The 10,321-nt window shown below is 48.3% G+C and overlaps 1 long non-coding RNA gene across 2 annotated transcripts; it reads left to right on the top strand.

The window, feature by feature from the left end:
* The first annotated feature begins 3 nt into the window (after positions 1-3).
* LOC144238033 (uncharacterized) lies at positions 4-9,751 on the top strand. Of its 2 annotated transcripts, XR_013336985.1 has the most exons (7): positions 4-194; positions 1,696-1,773; positions 2,457-2,557; positions 2,788-2,843; positions 5,292-5,370; positions 6,183-6,309; positions 6,630-9,751. It is a non-coding gene; the product is annotated as an uncharacterized LOC144238033 (long non-coding RNA). The 2 variants fall into 2 exon arrangements; XR_013336986.1 differs by lacking the exon at positions 2,457-2,557.
* The last annotated feature ends 570 nt before the right edge of the window (positions 9,752-10,321 follow it).

The raw sequence follows: 10,321 nt of genomic DNA, 5'->3' as shown, positions 1-10,321 counted from the left end.
GAGTACGTCAGCCCCGCTGTGCTCAACGTGCCCAGCGTGGGGCGGGACCGGTTTGTGGTGTGGCCACGCCCCCCATCCCTCCTTCAGGCCCACGCGCCGGCCGGCTAACAGTTCAAGTCAGCTCGCGGGTGTTTGAATCCGTGGGAGCCGGGTGCTGCCTCCCTACCCACAGTGACTCTTTCTGGCAGTTCCAGGTGAGACTCAGAGCCCTGAACGCGCCGATGTGTCCCCGTTAGGGTGACAGGTGTGTGCACAGCCCCCGTTGGCTGGACACGCTGGGCTGAGGGCGCGGGCCTCGCGGGACCCCGGCGGCCGCGCTTGGCGCGGGTTAGTGGGCCGAGCAGGGCAGGCGGGGTCTGTGCTGGTGGCGGAGAGTCGGCGGGACGCGGCCCAGAGCAGGGCGTGCTCACCGGGAGACTGAGGGTCCGGGACCTGGGGAGAAGCGTGGGTGCCACCGAGAATCGCTTTGGGTTGTTAGGTCGTCGGTGTTGCAGCTTCACGTTTTCCTGGGGCGACTCCCAGAGCTGTCTCAAAGTGTGTAATTGTTTAAGAAAAAAATCAATGACGTTTGTTAAAGCACAGTTACGGATATTTTTTTCAGTGTGTGGGGGGCTATCTCTACAATAGGATTTTATATTGCAGAGGGGGAGATTGGACTCTACTCTGAATATAGCCTGGCGATTGGTAATTTATAGCGGAGGAGCAGAGGCAGGGGTCAGTGGGTAGAAAATAAATAAGAGAGATGGGAGGGATAAGGGGGATTGTGACTACAATGACTAATAGGTTTCTTGCTGAAGATCGTCCATGACGATCATACATCAGCTGTGGGTTAGTGGAGGATGCGGGACCTGGCCAGATATTGTGGGGGCTACGAGCAGCCTGTCCCAAAAGGTACCACAATGACATGTTGATTATTTTAAGTAAAAATCACTTTTTTGTTTATTTTGAGAGAGAGTGCGAGAGGGGGAGGGGGGGGAGAGAGAGAGAGAGAGAGAGAGAGAGAGATTGAGAGAGGAAATCCCAAAGAGGCTCCACTCTGTCAGCACAGAGCCTGATGCAGGTTCAAGCTCATGAACCATGAGATCATGACCTGAGCTGAAATCAAGAGTCGGATGCTCAACTGAGCCACCCAGGCGTCCCGTAAATAAGAATTACCTAAGAGACAGTCTATGCTAGGAAATTCAGACCCTCCTCTTTCTCCCTGAAGGTAGGAATTAAATCTGGTATGTGAAAGGTATCATCGCTGTGCTGATGAGAGAAAAACTTTCTAAAGGGCTAATACACAAAGGAAACCTTTTTAGATTGCTTTCTAGGTCAACATAACTGTATACAAACTTTGTTCAAACCCTAAGTCTGATTCTACCACACATGACCTGTACATCTGCTTTGTGAATGAGCGGCTTGAAGCCTAAAGGAAAACCTTTTACTTGAGATACCGCTGAACACTCCTACTCCCTGCATTCCATCACGATAAAACTCGTGAATGCTGCCTATGTGTTCATTTATAATCTTTTGAGCTGCTGTAAGGTGTAAAAAGTGTACAAACCTGTAAAAACTGTTCATTCTCTGAAGCCCTTTCTTCCCTGTGAAGAGTGTGTTTCCCGGGTAGCTGTCCTAACTTGGGTTGGAATAAAACTCTTTCTTCTAGAGATTCTAAACGGTGTGTTCACTTTGCATCCACATTTCTTGTTGTAGTCACCAGGGTACGGTGCTTGATTCCAGCCCAGGCCTTTTGTGCCTCTCTAACTTCTCCGCACTTCATGGGCTTATCAGGTGAGTTCTCCTGATAACCCAGCCTCCTCAATTTAGGTTGAGGGTCTTGACTTTTATTCTAGCTGTTGAAGGTTACCAGTCGTGTTCTTTAGGTGGGAATAACCTAAAGGAGAGGTTGGAGTCGATGGGTTGGTTGTTTTAATTTAGCATTATACTAATTGATAGAAGTCTTGGGTAAGTTTTCTGGCTAGAAATAAGAGTGACTGAATCATTCAGCTCAGAAGAGAAGGGATACTTGCTCCTTCTGGCCAAATGGCACTTTGAGGAGCCCAGCAAGGAGAGACACCTGGGAGACCTTGACTGCTGAAGAAGCTCCGGTCCCCACAGAGGCAGCCAATCCCCGAAGGGACTGACAGTATCAGATGAAGCCTCAAAAAGCCATTCAGAGTGCCAGCCCCCTCACCCTGGAGGCTGTGCAGGTGGACAGCTTAGGCCAAGACCTTCAGGGGACTGGAACATCCCTGGCATCCGGGGCCAGCTCCCAGGTGACTGTTTAGGGTCAGGTAGGACAGGTCAGAGAAGCCAGAACCCAGAACAGGGCAATGTCCAGCCAGGTTGGGGGACTGATGGAAACTCTTTGGGGGTTCATGGCAGCATCTGCATTTTTCCAACCCTTACCTGCACAATTGGGCATGTTGGTCTCCCTTAGGGCAGACCCACAGGCCTTGGGTTTGCCCTGCCAGGCTGGGGCCCACCCCCGGGACCAGGCGCCAGCCAGAGGTGGAACCTGGGAGCTCCGAGTGTTGGGGAAGCCTGGGAACCTATCCCGTAACCTGTCTAAAGGGTGAGTGACTGTGGCCAGTTGAAGGTTGCTGCCTCAGAAAGATTTTCAGTGGGTGGCCTCCCTCTACCTGGGGGTTGGACAGATAGACAGGGACTGTTAATGTTGTGGAAGTTTTTCAGTATCGGCCCCCAAATCTCCCTAATTCATATTTCTGTGTTAGAAATATGAAAGGCACACATTTCATCCCAAAATGTATTGCTAAAAATGTATGGACTGCCTTTTCTGCACAGGACTGTGTGGCTGCTGGGATATTCTTCACTATGACACCTGGGAGACTTGAATCCTGGTAAGCCAGGCACGCCATTAGCAGCCACTGAGTTCAAGTGCACACTGGGTCCGAAGACGCACTCTGGTGTAGGAGGGCTCTTTCTGCCCTGTAGGGTGTTGGGGTGGTTCCAGAGCGAACGGCACCGGTGGCCTGGAGGGCCTTAACTGGCCCCACTGCCCTCAAGTGGTGGAATAGGTGCTGTGCTGTGCATCCATGAGCACAAAACCCAGCAAAGCCAGTGACGGGCACAAGGCAGCTGTTGAGGGTGGCCCATTGGGAGCAGGAGAAAGCTACCTCATCTTAATCATTCATCAGAACCGCAGAGCATATCCGCCCTGAGGGCACAGGTGGAGGAATCTAGGCAGCTCTGTTCAGGCTGGGGGGTGTGGGGTGTTCTCAGGGACCCTCCAAACACAGACCCACAGGAGCCTTGGGTGTTAGAGGATCCCTCTGCCCAATCAGGCATCCAGTCCAAAAGGGCTCTGTCTGTGGCCAGTTTCAAGCTGCCAGCTTTGAAAGCATTTCAGGGAGTAACCAGTCTAGACCATGGTGGTATGTAGGTTTGGGGGACCAAGATGAGCCCAACAGCCCACAAGGTTACCAGCAGACAAAAGCAAGGTAGTAGTGAGGGGCTCAACTGCGCCCTTGGGCTGCGCCTGATGATCGGGAACCTGTGATGAGAGATGTCTGACAGAGCATGAATAGGAGGCCCAGGACTGAGGGACTGTGTGGAGCCAAAAAGACGAATAGGAGGGAGGGAGAGTTTGGGCCCTGGTGCAGGCTGTGGATTGACCCCTCTGACCTCAAGACAGACATCAGGGAGCACTGGTTGTGTGAGAAGCCCTGGGATCCATGAGGCACCCAGTTCCAAAGGCATCCGTCTGTGCCAGCCTGAAGCTGCCACCTTTGAAATAATTTTCCAACCCCTCTCCACCCTTGGGTGGTGCAGTTTGGGGCACAGGCCCGAGCCTGACATTCCCAGAGGGGCTCAGCCAGAAGAGTTGGTTACAGCCAGGAGGGCTGGCTACACGGGCAGAGTTCCGCTCAGGCTTGAGGGGAATCTTGGATCTGAGATGGGAGACCACAGATAGAAGCCTGGCCCCAGAGTAGGCTTCTGGAGGGCTCTCTGATCCCAGCATCCTGGCATGGCCCTGACTGGCAGGGTGGCCTTGGAGGCCAGTGATGGGGGCTGAGTGCACATAGCTGCTACATGGCTGCCACAAGCCCCGCATGGCCTGGACCTTAAAGAAACAGCCATAAGCAGAGCCTAGCCCTGAGACCAAGCTCTTAGTGGCCCGTGGCATCTAAAGAATCCAAGCCCCATCCTAGACAATTGCATGTATCACCCCCGAAGCAAAGGTGGAGGAATCTGGGCTGACTTGACAGGGAAGATGCCAGGTCATGGGTGACCCTGAAATCAGTCTCACTGGAAGCTTTAGCTAACATGGACGTACGTATCTCCACTGGTGGCTGAGCTAGAAGCAATTGCACTGCCTTGTCAGTACACCACCTGGCTGGGGTATGCTCCCACAGAAGACCCCTGGGGGCCTTGATTTCTGGTGAAGCTGGGGACTCCATCTGGCAGGCAGACAGGCTGCATGGGGACGGACTGCCACCTCTGAAAAATTCTCAGGGGTGGAGTCCCACTGCCCAAGAGGCTATGTGGGTGGTTTGGATGTGGGCAGAGCTCCATAGGCAGAGAGAGACCTGGCTTCCTCAAAACAGGTGAAAGGGTGGCTAGCGTGCATGATGGGGCGTGCAGGTGCAGGCAGTCAAGGACTGGGAGAGGACAAGTGTGTGGAGGGCGTTGTGGGTAGGCCTTTGGCTGTCCAAGGCCTCTGCCTGATTCCCAGCTCTGTGCTGCATAGATGAGCCTACTTTCCCCCTGCAAAAGTAAAGCTGGAAGAGCATGGACTGCCTTGGCCAGACAGGGCCTCTCTGTCTCTCCAGGCCTGGGAACCCGGATTCCTGGTGAGCCTGGAGCGCCATCAGGGAGGTAGCCAGCAGCTTGGGGATTGACTGTTGGCTCAGAAACGTTTTTGTAGGGGCGGGTACCTTCTGCCTTAGAGGGTGTTCAGGTGGTTGAGAGCCCCAGAAGCCCCAGGCAGGCTTGCGTGGGGTTGTCTGTGGGACCCACCAAACACAGACCCCTGGAAGCCCTGGGCCCAGCCAAGTGTGCAGTCCAAGAGGAGTCTGTCTGGCCAGTTTCAAGCTGCCATATCAGAAAGAATTTGGGAGAGGAAGCTCTCTGGACCCTGGGATGTGCAGGTCTAGGGACACTGACCTGAACCCAGCAGGCCAAGGGGAAATAAGCAGACTTCTGTGTGTCCTTCACAGATGGGCCTGCGGGGCCTGACTGTCCTGCCCATGTGGGATTTGAAGAGACTGGGCAGGTAGGACCTTTTCTAGGGGTGGGTTTAAGCAGGAGAACTTGCTGCTTTTCTGAGCCAGTATCTGTTATTTCAGAGTGAAGGGCAAATTGTGCCCCCAGAGGTACACCCTAGGACCCCAAGATGTGAGCTTATTCAGGAGAACTTTTGCAGATGTAAGTAAGTAATAGGAGTCATTAGGGTGGCCCTGTGTGACTTATGTCCTTGTAGGAAGAGGAAAAGCCATTTAAAGACAGACAGTGATGGAAGCGACACAGCCAAGGGATACTTGGAGCCCCCAGAAGCTAGAAGAATCAGGAAGGACCCTCTTCTGGAGCCTCAGCACTTTCACACTTGGGAGCTGCTGTGGGTGGGTCTCAATGGAGGGCAGCGCTGTGGTCCCTGACAGACGGCTGCATGTCCGTGTACAGCTGCTCCGACAGCATGCTGACCAGCCAGCTGGTTTCCTAGGGAACTGTAGGGTGCTGCACGTCTATACTTGCTTGACCATCGCAGCCTTCCTCCTGGGGCTCCAGTCCACACAGGACATCACTGGGGCCAAGGTGGGCGGTTGGGCTTTCAGCCTCCACATAGAGGCCTGGGGGTAACAGTGCCAAGTGTTTCTCCCAGGACGATGGGAAGTGCATTTCTCACCAGTCATGTGGAATGAGGGCTGGGAGCCCTCCTTCCGTATAAATTAGAAGCAGAGAGGGTGCATAGTATTCAGCTATAAACAGGAATAGGGTGGACACGTGTGCTAAGTAAGAGAAACCAGAACTAAGAGGCCATGAAATGTTCAGGACAGTCAGGTCCACAGATGGAAAGCACCCCAGTGGTTCCTGGGGGCTGGGGAATGAGAGGTGGCCACCTAAGGGTAGGATAATGGGGATTTGGACTGTGGCAATGGTTGTACCACTCTGTGACTCTACGAAACAACACTGAGGTTTAGAGTTTTGTAATTTTTATTTTTTCATTATTTTTTTTTAAGTTTATTTTTTTTAAAGTTATCTCTACACCCAGCATGGGGCTCAACTCACAACCCCGAGATCAAGAGATCAAGAGTTGCACGCTTCACCGACTGAGCCACACAGATGCCCCTGAGGTTTATATTTTAGGTGAGCTGATTGTCTGGTATGTAAAATATATCTCAATAAAATTGTTATCAGGAAGAAACAGCTAGGGGATTCCAGTGCCACATCCAGAATCTGTCACAGGAGTTGTAAATGTGGCAGGATCTGCCTGGGCTGCTGAGGGTCCTTACAGAATCCCTGCAGCATGAAACACATGGGGCCAGAGCATGTGTCGACCTGAGCCAGCAAGGCTAGATTCTGTGGCGTTGCCATCCTCCCTTAGAGACAAGACATCACCCCCCAGGGAAGGTGAGGCGGCTTGAACAGCCCTTCTTTCTCAAGTACATTTCTTCTTTCCCTCCCAGGGGTGGTGGCAGCCAAACATAGCAGAGCAACCAAGGCAAGATTGCGATGCACAAAATGACCGAGAAGTTTGACCAGATGTGGTGGGCTCCGCGGAGTCTGGGACTGACTCAGGGCCTGAGGTCATGGGAGCTTCCTTCTGAGCATCATTGCCCTGTATCCCCAAGTATGGGGGGTTTGCTGTCATACTTGAGGGTTGAAGCAGCCAAGGCCTTACGATTTCACTGGTAGAAGCCATCCTACTTCTAACACTTTGTTTAGGAAGACCACTTTTTAAAAAACAAACAATAACCTTGTATGTTAGAAATTTTGTTTATATGTGGAAAATATAATCATAAAATTGTAATTACGGAGCCATCATCCAGGTCAAGAAACAGAGCATAGACGGTAAGTGCCCTGAGGTGCACTGCCCTCTTAAGTTCCTCCGTGCCATAACTATTGTCCTGAATTTGGTGGTGACAATATTGTGGTGCTTGTGGTGTGCCCCACATATGCACCCATAAATGATGTGGCCCAGCTCTGCCTAGGTTCACCTGTTTATGTGGGAGGCACTAGTGCAGTCTGATTTGTCCCTCTTGTTGGCTCAGTGCTGTGTCTGTGACATTCTTCCATAGTGTAGATACAATTTTTAAAATAAGCTATGAGTTTTAATGTTAAGTAAAAGTTTATTTTATTGCTGTGGAATATTCCATCACGTATACATATGCTTAGTTCCTGTCTCCATTCTGCTTTCTTTGTTTTTTGTTTTTAGAGAGTGAGAACATGCAACTTGGGAGACAGGTGGAGAGAGAATCCCAAGCAGGCTCCACACTCATCACAGAGCTGGGCCCACCACCCTGGGATCATGACCTGAGCCAAAATTGAGAGTCAGAGCTCAATGGACTGAGCCCCCCAGGCACCCCTCCATTCTGTTTCTGATGGCATTCAGATTGGTTTCAGATTTTGTCTCTTTGTGGCTAAGAATGTCCATGTTTGTGTGTCCTAGTATGTGTGTTCTTGTGGTTGTGTATAACTGAAGGTCAGAGTATGTACATGTTTTACTTTAATATGTAGTGCCAAATTATTTCCTTTTTCTTTTCTTTTTTAAATTTGCATTTTAGATAACAATATTGGTTTCAGGAGTAGAATTCAGTGATTTGTCACATACAACCAACACCCAGTGCTCATCACAAGTGTCCTCTTTTTTTGTTTAATTTTTTTTTAATGTGTATTCATCTTTGAGAGACAACAGAGAGACAGCATGTGAGTTGCGGAGGGGCAGAGAGGGAAACACAGAATCTGAAGCAGGCTCCAGGCTCTGAGCTGTCAGTACAGAGCCCAACTTGAGGCTCGTATTCATTGACCGTAAGATCATGACCCGAGCTAAAGTCGGACACCTAACCGGCTGAGCTACCCAGGCGCCCCACCGGTGTCGTCCTTAATGTCCACAACCCATCTAACCCACCTTCCTCCACCAACTTTTAGTTTGTTTTCTGTTGTTAAGTGTCTCTTGTGGTTTATTTCCCTCTCTTCTCTTCCCCCCCTTCCCATATGTTCATCTGTTTTATTTCTTAAGTTCTACATATGAGTGAAAGCATGTGGTACTTGTCTTTCTTGACTGACTTATTTCACTTAGCATCATACATTCTAGTTCCATCCACGCTGTTGCAAATGGCAAGATATGGTTCTTTTTGATCACCAAGTAACATTCCAATATATATATATACCACATTGTCTTTATCCATTCATCAGTCAGTGGACATTTTGGCTCTTTCCATCGCTTGGTCATTGTTGAGAATACTGCTATAAACATCGGGGTGCATGTCCCCCTCTGAATCTGTATTTTTGTATCCTTTGGGTAAATACCTAATTGCGCAATTGCCTGATCATAGAGTAGTTCTATTTTTTTAAATAATTGTGGTAAAATAAACATAACAAAGAATGTGCCATTTTAGGGGCACCTGGATGGGTCAGTCAGTTAGGTGACCGACTTCGGCTCAGGTCATGATCTCATGGTTCGTGAGTTTGAGCCCTCCATTGGGCCCTGCAGGGACAGCACAGAGCCTACTTAGATCTCCGCCCCCTGCCCCGTCTCCATCCCTCTCCTGCTTATGTTCTCTTTTTCTCTCCCTCTCAAAAATAAATACTTGGGAGCTGCAGATGGGATTCTGAAGACTGGGAGAGCCAGAAAAGGGTTAGTTTTCCTTCCAAAGTCAGCTCTGCCAGACCTCGCTCTGTAGTGCCTGACCAAGAAAGGAAAAGAAACGTTTCTTGTCCCCTCTGCCAACCTGAAAACAAGAGCTGCAACAAGAGGCAGATGAGTGTTTGTTTAGGATTAAAGAATTGCAGTTTGGGAAGCATCGATTCCAGCAGTAACCAGAAAAGTGTCCCATCTGTGGAGTGAAAGCAGGGGGGTTTTCAGATAGGAAGAGGGACAATTACATGGCTTAGATAAGAGAAAAATTACCCATTGGTACTAACTATGACCAATTCTGGAGAATGTCACAATTCTGCGAAGACTGTGTTATTCTGCTGCTTTTGGATGAAGTGTGTGGTGTACCTCTGTGAAGGCCATCTCATCTAATCTGTCACTGACAGTTGATGTTTTCTGATTTAGTCTAAATGATTCATTCATTGATGAGAGTGTGTATTAATGTCCCCCTTCTATTGCATACCTGTCTCTCCCTTTACATCTGTTCAAATTTGTTTTATATATGTAGGTGCTCCTATGTTGAGCGCATAAATATTTACAGATGTTATATCCTCTTGTTGAATGGACACCCTTATGGTTATGTAATACCCTCCACTGTCTCAATACTGGCATTTTAAAATGAAAATTTATACAGAATTCAGTCACAATACCTACGAAACAATCTTTAATTCATCATTATGACCCACATACATGGTTAACAATATGCAGTAATGACGCATCATCTTGTGTTTTGTTTTTCATTTTAATATTCAAAGATACTTTTTAGTTGAATCCAATCATCATAATTACTACTGCTGCATGAAAAATAGGTCCTGACCAACATCATGGACTTTTTAGCAACAACTTTACTTCATATGCAGTTCCAAGTACTACTCCAAAAAAAAAAAAAAATCAGTTACAAAATTCTGAATTTAGAATTTCCAGATGATATCATAGTCCTATATATCTTCCTTACAAAATTCTGAATTTAGAATTTCCAGATGATATCATAGTCCTATATATCTTCCTTACATTTTTATAATAATAGGTCATTAGGTAAAATTACAAATTAATGTCTAAACTGTATTAAGACATCTTGATAAATGTTTTTCCTAGTCAGGGATTTCTAATGCAAAGTAACCTTTCATCTGAATTTAGCAATGGTATACATACAGTGCGAGAAACTACATGTTAACTAAGGAATTATAAATCTCTGAAGACTTCTATTCATTCACTATTACATAGAGTGTGAAACTTCACATGCCTACCATAGTTTTTTTTACTAGTCAACGTTTTCTCCAGGCATATAACAATGAATAAGTTCTCTAGCATTAACTTTTCTGTTATTCTCCTAGAGTGACCTCCTTCTGTAAAGTTTTTCCTGTGTAATTTCCCAGTTAAGGACATTAGATTATTATTCATACTTGATTTTCTTGTGCACCCTATGATGAGAGGCCAGCTAATGTCTCTTCCCCTTTGATTATAAATATAGGGTTCCTCCAAATGCAGTTCACTCATGTTGTG

The sequence above is a fragment of the Crocuta crocuta genome, unplaced genomic scaffold, assembly GCF_008692635.1.
Source record: "Crocuta crocuta isolate KB4526 unplaced genomic scaffold, BGI_CrCroc_1.0 scaffold111, whole genome shotgun sequence".
Lineage (NCBI taxonomy): Eukaryota > Metazoa > Chordata > Mammalia > Carnivora > Hyaenidae > Crocuta > Crocuta crocuta.
This window is presented reverse-complemented; position numbering and strand designations above follow the sequence as displayed.